The sequence below is a fragment of the Cervus canadensis genome, chromosome 11 (assembly GCF_019320065.1).
Source record: "Cervus canadensis isolate Bull #8, Minnesota chromosome 11, ASM1932006v1, whole genome shotgun sequence".
NCBI lineage: Eukaryota > Metazoa > Chordata > Mammalia > Artiodactyla > Cervidae > Cervus > Cervus canadensis.
In genome coordinates, this window is record NC_057396.1 from 75,902,232 (window position 1) to 75,915,293 (window position 13,062).

Sequence of the window (13,062 nt, forward strand, 5' to 3'; positions counted from 1 at the left end):
TGTGATTTGAGACTCATAAGATGTTCGGTAGCAAAGAGAAGTAAATGAGCAGATGCATGAACAAAAAGCAGTTGCACAGAAGTTGAAATGCACAAGTATTATTTTATTAGAACAATCAGTTTTTCATCAGCATTTACCACTTTTGTAACATAGGCATGACAGCACAGTTTGGTGATATCTTATCTACACAGTAGTAGACTTCTGAAGAGGAAGGGTCTTTATGGATCACCTTCTCAAGTTCTTGTTTTTGTATATGAGTAAACTGCGTTGCAGCTAGAACTGAAGTTTTCTAAGTTCATATGCCGACAGTGAATCCATCTCCTAAATCAGATCTTTGGAGTCTTCTAATAGTTTACACTTCTATAGTGCTCACTTATTGGATGCTTTATATGTACATATTCTTTTAATTCTCTTATCAGTTCCATGATTGATTAGTTATTTTTCTCATCGGTATATATGGCAAGTTGACAACAAAGAGACGGAATAATTTACTCAAGGTTACATAGATGTTATGCTATTAATGAATAAAGCCAAGCTTTAGACCCTGAGTGATTCTCAACATAAATGTCATTAAAAATTTTGAATTGATTTTCACTTCATTCAGTTTACATTTAGTTATCTTTATTGCCCTGAATTTAACGCATGGAGTAGTATGGTTGATTTACACACAAATAAATGCACAGTAGATAAGCTCATTTAGATGTGGGCTAAATGCAGGATTAGAGGTATACGCAACAAACAAAGCCAGATCTGAAGATAAGGTACAGCATTGGGTAGGGAAGCTTTACTCTGAGAAAACATGTGTGACACAGCAGACCTACCATTTACTACTAGGAGACACTGGTCCTAACTTATCCCTGCATCTCATTTTATCTGTCAGAACATGAAGGTGGTGTTGAGACCTACCTTAAAGGAGTATTATAAAAGTGAAAAGAAATGATGCATGAAAACAGCAGCATGTGGATCTGAAACACAATTCTGATGAGTGCTAGATATAATATTATGGATTGGCATAGATCAGTGGGTCTCTATGTTGGTTTAGGAAATTCAGGTGACAGACACAGATGGGTAGGCTTTGAAGTCCAATAACCCTAATCTTGAATATGCCTTTTCCTACATACTGTCCACTCGGATACTTTGCTTCACCCTGTATTTCTCAGTCTGTCCTCTTGGCTGGGTCAATCATTTTGGGTGAGAACTCAGGCATCTTCAAATCCTCTTTTTGTTAATGTCTTTCTTGAGATCTACAGTTTAGCTTGTGTTGAAAGTGCTCTCCTATCTTAGACTCGATCTTGCTGTCATTCCTGACAACAGTTAGTTGGAAAATAGATACTGAGGTGTGGAGGGGTGAAAAGTCATAGTTTGGAGGGTGAGACTAACCTGCATACCTGTGAGCAAGCACAGATCTTTGTATTTTAAAAGGAGATTTGAGAAAGAAACCCATTCTTGGTAACCAGCATTCTCTACCATCTTCCTCTCAGCCCTGAAACACATTATTTTACATGTCTGCTCCTTAAATTATTTGTGTTTGTCAATACCTTACCCACACAGTAAAATAAGATGTATAGATATAGATGTAGATCTATATATCAACACACACATGTAAATCACTGTATTCTATGATGACTAACAGATCTCCTGAATTAGGTAACAGCTTAAATTTACTACTTACTTGTAATTTGTTTCATAGATGGAGAGATAGATGTATAGATAACAGATGGTACTGATAATAGATGATAGATAAATGAATAGACATTAGCAGAAAGATACAGACTGCATGCACACACACTCACACACACACAATCTAATTTACAGTTAAAATGTGACTTCTTAAAATTTGACAAATAGTATGAGCTATCCAACATACAAACTCAAGTCTAATTGATCCCAATGCCTGTACATTTAATCACTGCAATGCCAGATTTTTCTAAATAAGCAAATAGTGAAAGGGTGAGATTGTGGGGAAATGATAGTGAAAATGCAGTAAGGATCTTGGTACTTTCATGATGTACCAAAAACTTTCTGGTTTTTAAAGAAGTGGCATTGCACCCTGTTTGGCTATCTGTCCCTTCAATGACAAGTTAACATATGATAAACAAAAGGAATTTGTAACCCACTCAATCAGCCTATCATCTATTGTAGGGCTTTGCATGAGGGCTTGCTCAGTAGCTTCAGTGGTGTCTGACTCTTTGTGAACCTATGGACTGTAGCCCACCAGGCTCCTCTGTCTATGGGATTTTCCAGGCAAGTATACTGGAGTGGGTTGCCATTACTTCCTCCAGGGGATCTTCCCTACTCAGGGATGGAACCCACATCTCCTGAGTCTCCCGTATAGCAGGTGGCTTCTTTATGGCAGAGCCACTGGGGAAGGCCATCATAGGTCTTTCCACTTAAGGAAAGCAGCCTGGAGGAGGGCATGGCAACCTCTTCTAGTATTCTTGTCTGGAGAATCCCCACGGACAGAGGTACTTGGTGGGCTACAGTTCACAGGGTCACAAAGAGTCAGATACGACAGCGATTAGACACAGCACAGCACAAGGAAAGCAGCGTGGAATTTCATAAATATTCATTTACTCTCTGCTGGTTAAAATGTTATGCATTTGAATTCTACACTTATGCCAGTGTTTCAGAAAAAGTGCTCAAACAACCAGGTAGGAGGTCAAAGACTCGGAGAACATGTAGGTTCTTCACTGCTTCTGCATCAGTTGCATTTTTCATTAGAAGTGTATATTGAATATAGATCCTTACCTTGCTGTTGAAAAGAAGGAAAAGACAATACTGAAATGTGGATCTGAAATCAGAAATTCAGCCTTAGAAGAATGTATAAATAATACAGGAGAAATTCTTTTTTATGTAATGGTCAAAAAGTTCCAAGTTCCTTGAAGCTGAAGAGACAAAGAAAAGATCATTACCCCTGAGCTAGAAGCCTGGATTTAAGTATTACACCTACTGTGGATTTTTCTGGGTACTTGGAAAAGTATTTGCCTTCTGTGGATCTTAATTTTATTTGTGATACAGAGATAATAAAATTCTCTCTCCCACACACTTTGCAATTTTTCTTCTGTAACAGATGAAAGTAATATCTTAAGACGGGTTTAACTTTTTCAACATGAATAAATTTAACTTTTATCTTACAGTGTTTTCCTTGCCTGTGGTTTCAGACTCACTGCAAATATTCAGTTTGGGAAGAAGCTGGTATATGCTAAAAGTATAAACATTCATTTCAACAGTGATGACCAAATGGGATCTGCGTATAGTCTGGTCCTTTTAAGACAATGTCAGGTGGAGTCAAGATGGGATTTCAGAGACTAATGAATGAGAAAAAGAAGAAAATTGTACAGGCACGCGTCTCTCAGGAGAACAGGGCACCTGTGAGGGCCCAGCTGTGTGCAATCCCTTCTCCTCATCCCACTTGATACAAAGAAGAAGCAATTAAACTGTGTGCAGGGACATAATTTGATATGTTCAATAGCACATGCATGTATTTGCAATCTTGATATCTTTTCTTCTCCCATTTAAAAAATTAAAATCAAGAGTACAAAAATTACATTTATTTTGATTTTTGATACTTGCAATATATTTCTAAAAATTAATTTGTTTTTTATCTGTCACATTTTTATTATGTTTTTGTCCTTTCTATTCTTCTATGTGCTACAACTAAATGTTAGGCTACTAGAAATGTTAAGAAGTTGATAAATAGTATCTGTGTTTTCCCAAGATTACCAAGGGCAGACAAATATGATGCGTGTCAGAGAGAGAATATATTGTGCCTTAATTCTGATAAGTCAATCTGCAAGTTAGATCTGTAGTCAGAGGGATTTCTTTTCTCCTCCAAATCACCCTCCTGGAGGTTCTCTGATGGTACTCCTCTAGGTGCTCACTGTCCCTGTACAGAAGGTGCACTGGATTGAAAATATTTCAAAGGAAATTCTAAAAGTTTCCAAAGAGCAAAGTGAATTTGTCAGATGACAGCAACTATTTACATTGCATTTGCATTGTATTAGGTATTTTAAATAGTCTAAACATGATTTAAAGTAAATGAAAGAATGTACATATGCAAATGCTACACCATTTTATATAAGGGTCTTGAGTGTATGTATATTCTGGTATCTGGGTGATCCTTAGAACCAATCCCCTGCTGATATGTAAAGATGACTATATTTCATTTTGGGGGTGCTAATATAAAAAAATCTTGCCTTTTAAATGTCAAATTCCACTTGCTCATTGCCAGTACATAGAAAAGTGATAAAATTTTGCATCTCAACCTTGCATCTTATAGCCTTGCTAATCATTTATTAGTCCCAAGAGTTTTCTGTCTATTCTTTCTGAATTTCTACATAAATGATCACATTATCTGTGAACAAAGAGAGTTTCTATTTCTTCCTTCCCCAGTCTATCTCCCTTTTATATCACTTTCTTATCACATTATACTAGCTAGGACTTCCAGTATAGTGCTAAAAGAAATGATATAAAAGGACATTCCTGATCCTAGTGAGAAATATGTTTTCTCACCATTAGGTACAATGTTAGCTACAGACATTTTGTAGGCAGTCTTTATCAAGTTGAGCTAGCTAAAGTTTTTAATTTTGTTGTTATTAAGTTGCTCTCTCATGTCTGACTTTTTGTGCATGGACTGCAGTACACCAGGCCTCCCTGTTCTTCACTATCTCCTGGAGTTTGCTCAAATTCAAGTCTATTAAGTCGATGATGCCATCCAACCATCTCATCCTCTGTCACCCTCTTCTCCTCCTGCCTTCAATCTTTCCCAGCATCAAGGTCTTCTCCAATGAGTCAGCTCTTCCCATCAGGTGGCCAAAGTATTCTGCTCTTATTTACTGAGACTTTTTCATCATGAGTGGATATTGGATTTTGTCAAAAGCTTTTTATTTATCTATTGATATGATAATGCATTTTAAGCTTCTTTATTTGATGAATTACATTAATTGGTTTTCAAATGATAGACAGTTTTGCATGCCTGTGATAAATCCAGGTGGCTATGATGTATAGTTCTTTTTACCCATTGACTTTGATCTGTTAATATCTTTTGAGGATTTTTACATCTATGTTAATGAAAGATATTGGTCTTTATTGGTTGTAATACCTTTGTTTGGTTTTGTCATTAGGGTATTGTTGGATTCATAGAATGAGTTAAGAAATATTCTCTCTGCTTCTACCCTCTGAAAAAGATTGCAAAGGATTGGTATAATTTTTTTTAATGTTTGGTACAATTCAGTAAACTGGCCTGAAAATTTCTGTTCTGGAAAATTGTTAATTGCTAGTTCAACTTCTTTAATAGATATAGGCCTATTGAGATTGTCTATGTCTTCTTGTGTGATTTTGGCAAACTGTGGCTTTCAAGGAATTAATCAGTTTCATCTAGGTAACTAAATCTGTATGCACAGAGTTCTTCCTACTATTCTTTTATTATCATTCTAATGCCTATAGAATCTGAAATGATATCCCAGCTTTCGTTTCTGACATGAATAATTTGTTTTCTTTCTTTGTGTTTTAGTAAGTCTGGTTTGATGCTTATTGATTTTATCAACCTTTTCTAAGAAATAGCTTTTAGTTTCATTGATTTTCTCTTATTGATTTCCTGTTTTCACTTTCATTGATTTCTGCTCTGAAAGTGTTAGTCACTCGGTCATGTCTGACTCTTCGTGGCCCCACAGACTGTAGCCCACCAGGCTCCTCTGTCCATGGGATTCTCCAGGCAAGAATACTGGAGTGTGTTGCCATTTCCTTCTCCAGGGGATCCTCCTGACCCAGGGAGTGAAGCTGGGTCTCCTGCTTTGCATGCAGATTCTTTACCATCTGAGCCGCCAGATTTCTGCTCTTATTATTTATTTTTGTCTGATTACTTTGGATTTAATTTGTTCTTGTTTCCTAAGGTGGAAGCTTATATTACGCATTTTAAATCTTTGTTTTATTCCCCGGTACATACACACTCAATGCTGTAAATTTCTCTCTAAATACTACTTCCTCTGCATCCCACAAATTCTGGTAAGTTGTATTATCATTTTCACTTAGCCCAAAATATCTTAAAATTTCTCTTGAGATTTATTCTTTGATCCATTTTTTAAAAGTATGTTCTTTAATCTCTGCATATTTTATTAATATGTATTTTATTTCCAAGATTTCTTGGTTTCCTTTTCATATTGTGTGTGGCTGAATGATAACCACTTATTTTTCTTTCATTTATTTCCAGCTCTCAAATGATGTGAGAATCCATGCAGAATTGTCTAAATTGTCTAAAATCCATAATATTAATTGTCCTTTTAAGTACACTGTTCAAATTAAATAACTTTTCTGAGAGTCACTTTTCTCATCCAATCAGAATAATAACATTTTCCCCATTTAAATTAGATAAGTGGAGTAAATTAAGCCATAGTAGTATAGAAATCTACTCTTCCTCATAGTACTGCTGTTATTATTAGTACTATTAATGCTCTTAGAAATAACATAGCAGACAATGGATTGTATTGATAAAAATATAAAGTAATAAAAATACTATAAATATAAAATATGATCACATTATAGCACTAACAAAGCATAAGTCACAATCAAAAACTCATTTAAAGATTGAATGAGGGGATGAGAGAGAGAAGAGGGAGAGAGACAAGAGAAAGATAAAGTGAGAAAATGTGGAAACTTAAGATTTAGAAGGAACAATTTGTCCAATTATGAGTGTAGTATAATCATTTAGGAGAAAATACCCAGAGACTATTTACCCAAGGGTACTGCATGGACTTTAGTAATTTCCCTGGATTGTACAGATAAGCGTGACCAATTAGCAACTTAGATGGAGTTGGTTTTGGGAATATTATTTGCCAGTCCTTGAGTCCTACTTTCATTCCTGTTAAAAGTCCTGTCCATATAATATCCAGTATACTTATTTCACAAAGCTATAAATATTAAATTTACGCTTACATAGAAACCATCTAACACAAAGACTGATAACAAGAAAAATTGTCATCATTAGTTCCCTTCCTATTCCTCTCATTCTCCTCCAGCTATCTCTGCACATATGTCAAAATTTAGAACAATTGTTTGCCTTATAGTAAAATTGTATATGTATAAAGCTTCTACATCTTTGGTTGCACAGAATATAATCAATCTGATTTTGGTATTGTTGATTTGATGATGCCCATGTGTAGAGTCTCCTCTTATGTTGTTGGAAGAGGGTGTTTGCTATGACCAGTACATTCTCTTAGCAAAACTCTATTAACCTTTGCCATGCTTCATTATGTACTCCAAGGTCAAATTTGTTTGTTACCTCAGGCAAAAGTAGGAACACTTTTGCATTCCAGGGGCTATTTCAAATTCTAAAAGATGATGCTGTGAAAATGCTACATTCAATATGCCAGCAAATTTGGAAAACTCAGCAGTGGCCACAGGACTGGAAAAGGTCAGTTTTCATTCCAATCCCCAAAAAGAGCAATGCCAAAGAATGCTCAAACTACCGCACAATTGCACTTATCTCACATGCTAGCAAAGTAATGCTCAAAATTCTCCAAGCCAGGCTTCAATAGTATGTGAACTGTGAACTTCCAGATGTCCAAACTAGATTTAGAAAAAGCAGAGGAATCAGAGGTCAAACTGCCAAAATCTGCTGTATCATTGAAAAAGTGAGAGAGTTCCAGAAAAACATCTACTTCTCCTTTATTGACTATACCAAAGCTTTTGACTGTGTGGATCCCAACAAACTGTGGAAAATTCTTAAAGAGATGGGAATATCAGACCACCTGATCTGCCTGCCTCCTGAGAAATCTGTATGCAGGTCAAGAAGCAACAGTTAGAACTGGACATGGAACAACAGACTGGTTCCAAATAGGAAAAGGAGTACGTCAAGGCTGTATATTGTTATCCTACTTACTTAACTTATATGCAGAGTACATCATGTGAAATACCAGGCTGGATGAAACACAAGCTGAAATTAAGATTCCTGGGCAAAATATCAATAACCTCATGTACGCAGATGACACCACCCTTATGGCAGAAAGAGAAGAAGAACTAAAGAGCCTCTTGATGAAAGTGAAAGGGGAGAGTAAAAAAGTTGGCTTAAAACTCAATATTCAGAAAACTAAGATCATGGCATCTGGTCCCATCACTTCACGGCAAATAGATGGGGAAACTGGAAATAGTGAGAGACTTTATTTTGGGGGGCTCCAAAATCACTGCAGATGGTGACTGCAGCCATGAAATTAAAAGACACTTGCTCTTTGGAAGAAAAGCTATGATCAACCTAGACAGCATATTAAAAAGCAGAGACATTACTTTGCCAACAAAGGTCCATCTAGTCAAAGCTATGGTTTTTCCAGTAGTCCTGTATCTATGTGAAAGTTGGACTATAAAGAAAGCTGAGCACTGAAGAATTGATGCTTTTGAATTGTGACGTTGGAGCAGACTCTTGAGAGTCTCTTGGACTGTGAGGAGATCCAACCAGTCCATCCTGAAGGAGATCAGTCCTGAATATTCATTTGAAAGACTGAGCTAAAGCTGAAATTCCAATACTCTGGTCATCTGATGTGAAAAACTGACTCATTTGAAAAGATCCTGATGCTGGGAAAGATTGAAAGTGGGAGGGGAAGGGGATGACAGAGGATGAGATTGTTGGATGGCATCACCAACATGATGGACATGAATTTGAGTAAACTCCAGGAGTTGGTGAAGGACAGGGAGGCCTGGCATGCTGCAGTCCATGGGGTCGCAAAGAGTCGGACATGACTGAGCAACTGAACTGAACTGAACTGAAAAATTTATACATGCCCACAATTTAATAGTGTTTGTCTACCTCTAACTCTCAGGGCATATTCTGAATCACTTTGATTTAATTCATTCATATAAGCAAAGCATATTGAATCCCAGTTGTGTACCAAGTGATATGCTTGTTACTATTATTACAAAGTAAATGACACGAGTCTTTCCTTATTTTGTGGGTAGAGACAGCAAAAACTGCAAATCCACATTCAAATAGTGATAAGTGCTATAATCAAATATCAGTGACATGTTATTAAATCACCTTGAAAGTTTTCAGAATGTGCCAGAACATTCTGGTGACCACGAAGTTCTTTCTGTGAGTTACCATATTGGGCTCAAACACGTGTGCACCTGGTGACACTTACTTTTGAAAGCAATTAATTTCTGTATTCCTCTGATACAGAAAGAGTGGCAAATGTGGTGTCCAAAATCTCTTATTTGTACTCCAATGTGTAAAGGGAAATAAATGTCTTTTTGATCAATAAATTTAGAGATATAAGGATATGTTTAATATTGTACTACAAAACAGTTGACCAATTCCAGTCCTAGTTCTATTGATAATCAGCTGTGTATGATGGTTACAGACCTGCCATGATGTGATTTTCTTAATTCACAAGATAAAAAAAACCTTCTCCACCTACCTCATAGGTTTTTATCCTGCTCTCATGTGAGAGTGAATATGAAAGTTCTTTGAAACTCACAAAATATACTAAGATTTTAAGGTCAAGCAATATGAGCCATTACTTTCTGCTGTCTGCCTCATTTATTCTTGGTTATTGCTACAGGTTTTCTATCTGGTTAATTTTTATAATTTCTGTCTCTATTTATTCAGACTTTATACTTTTGATTTCCTCTAGTTCATTGTCTAAGATTTTAGTTAGTTCTTTGAGTATATTTAAGATATTTGTCTTAAAAGTGCTAAAAATATAGAATACTGATGAATGAAATTTTAGAAAATGAGTATAATGGTGTCCATGTTCGTGTTGTTGTTCAGTTCCCAAGTCACGCCCTACTCCTTGTGACTGCATGGACTTCAGCACTCCAGGCTTGCCTGTACCTCACTGTGTCCCTGAGTTTGACCATTAGAGGAATTAGAGTTGATTGCATTATGGACCTCATGCAATGAGCATTGAAACCCAAAGAAAACTTTCTAGGGTAAATTTTGACATGATAGTACAAATTGATATGGAACTGTAAAACTTGCAAACAGACAAAATAATTATGAAAAAGATAAAGGAGAAGCATGAAAATCATCCTCTTTTTGACTTACTATAATATGTAGTATTTATTTTTACTTCTGTCTGCAAGGTATGTGGGATCTCAGCTGACCGATCAGAGATCAAACCTGCATCACTTGCATTGGAAGGCAAAATATTAACCACTGGACTACCAGGGAAGCCCCAATCTATAGTATGTAAGGCAGTGTGGTATTAGGGGAAAGAGGGACCTACGAATCAATGGAGTGGATTATAATATCCAAAAATGACCCACAGCTATGTGATCAACTGGTTTTTGTGGAAGATGCAAAGGAAAGTGGATGGAGAAAATATATTTTTTCGACAAATTTTGCTTCAATGGTCATCAGTTCATATATAACACAGCCCCCCCCCCCACAAAAAAAAATACAAACTAGAACTTAAATGTAAACTGAAATCACATTTTTTTGCAATGTTCTTCATTTCTCTTTATGCAAATGTTTTAAAAGTTTTATTAAAAACTGCCAAACTGAAAGCAACCAGATGCGCTTCCAGAAGTGAATGATTAAACAGTCATACAATATTATATTGGGAGACTATTAAGTGATACAATGGAGTATTAGTGATTCATGTAACAATATGGATGAATCTAAAGTGAATTTTTAAAGAAGTGAGGCCTAAAGGCTCTATATTGTGTTATTCCAATCATATAACATAGGTATGGAAACAGCTTAATGAATTCCACGGGCTGGGGCATAGGGAGTGGTTGTCTGTGAAGAGATGGAAAGGGAAGTTTTAAGATAATGTAAGTATTCTTCGTGTTTCCCAGGGGCCACTAGTGGCAAACAACCTGCCTGCCAGTGCCGGAGACGCAAGGGATGCAGGTTTGATCCCTGGGCTGGGAAGATCCGCTGGAGAAAGTCATGGCAACTCACTCCAGTATTCTTGCCTAGAGAATCCCATGGACAGAGGAGCCTGGTGGGCTGTGGTCCATAGGGTTGCAAGCAGTCAGACACGACTGAAGTGACTCCATGCATGTGGGCAAGTATGCGTCATGGTACTGGGCTGGTAAACACACAGCTCTACGTTTGTTAAAACCCATAGAGCTATACTTAGCATAGAGTGAAATTTAATATATACAAATTTAAAAGAATCAGCCAGGAGCACAGGAGAATCACAGGAGTGAACACAGATTGTTAAAAAAATTAATTGTACTACAAATGACTTAGCCTCTTTGAAGAGAAGGGGGAAAATAAGCTAACGTTGGAAAACAGTGTGCTCATAGGGAATTGCAAGGGAAAAAATGAAAAAAAAAATCTATAAAATACTGTTCTTTAATTACTCAAGTTGTTCCTCAAGAGAGTATAGATCAGCAATTTTTGAATTGCTTTTCTTTTCTTTTTCTTTCATTTATTTTTATTGGTTGGAGGCTAGTTACTTTACAGTATTGTAGTGGTTTTTGCCATACATTGACATGAATCAGCCATGGATTTACATGTGTTCCCCATCCCAATCCCCCCTCCCACCTCCCTCTCCATCCCATCCCTCTGGGTCATCCCAGTGCACCAGCCCTGAGCACTTGTCTCATGCATCCAACCTGGACTGGCAATCTGTTTCATGACTGATAATATACATGCTTCAGTGCTATTCTCTCAGATCATCCCACCCTCACCATCTCCTATAGAGTCCAAAAGTCTGTTCTATACCTCTGTGTCTCTTTTTCTGTCTTGCATATAGGGTTATCGTTACCATCTTTCTAAATTCCATATATATTCGTTAGTATACTATATTGGTGTTTTTCTTTCTGGCTTACTTCGCTCTGTATAATGGGCTCCAGTTTCATCCATCTCATTAGAACTGATTCAAATGTATTCTTTTTAATGGCTGAGTAATATTTCATTGTGTATATGTACCACAGCTCTTTTTTTTTTTTTGGTACCACAGCTTTCTTATCCATTCATCTGCTGTTGGGCATCTAGGTTGCTTCCATGTCCTGGCTATTATAAACAGTGCTGCGATGAACACTGGGGTGCATGTGTCTCTTTCAGATCTGGTTTCCTTGGTGTGTATGCCCAGGAGTGGGATTGCTGGGTCATGCGACAGCTCTATTTCCAGTTTTTTAAGGAATCTCCACACTGTTCTCCATAGTGGCTGTACTAGTTTGCATTCCCACCAACATGAACTGCTTTTTTTAAAAACTGGAGTCACACAAATAAATTAATGAATGGAAATTGTTGGGAGTCAAATTTCTCACTGTCAGAGATGGAAGTTACAGATAAGAAAGGGGATGAAATAGATTAGAGTCAGAGATATTAGTAAGCACTCATATTTAGTTGATATGGATATGATGGATAGGTAGAGAAATAAGTGTAATTATGAATACATACTTTGGCCTCCTGGTGCAAAGAACTGACTCATTGAAAAAGACCCTGATGCTGGGAAAAATTCAAGGGAGGAGGAGAGGGGATGACAGAGGATGAAATAGTTGAATGACATCACCAACTCAATGGACATGAGTTTGAGCAAGCCCCAGGAGTTGGGGATGAACAGGGAATCATGGCATGCTGCAGTCTATGGGGTCACGAGGAATCAGACACAACTGAGTGACTGAACTGAACTGATGAATACATACAAACCTTGTATATGTATACTTCTTACCTCTGTAGAAAGAGGATCTAGAAGTGAAACTCTAATATAAGCAAGCATATTCAGCATCAAAATCTTGTGTTTAAGGGACTTCTCTGGTGGTCCAGTGGTTAAGAATCTGCCTTACAATGCAGGGGACGTGGGTTTATTCCATGGTCAGGGAACTAAATCCCAAATGCCACAACTACCGATCCCATGCACCACAACCAAAGATCCAGTCTGCTGCAACTAAGACCCACAACTAAGTCAAATAAATAAATAAATATGTCAAAAAACTCTTAGGTTTTAAATACTTTTCATTTTCCCCACTTTTCTTACACTCTGGCTACATTATCCTTTGAAAATCATAAAAATGAGCATGTTGGTTCTGTCAAATGACTCAGTCAAGACAGAAATATTAATGTATTTAAAATGCTTTATTTATCTCTTGATAAATCTCTTGATATCTCTTGTGATCCCC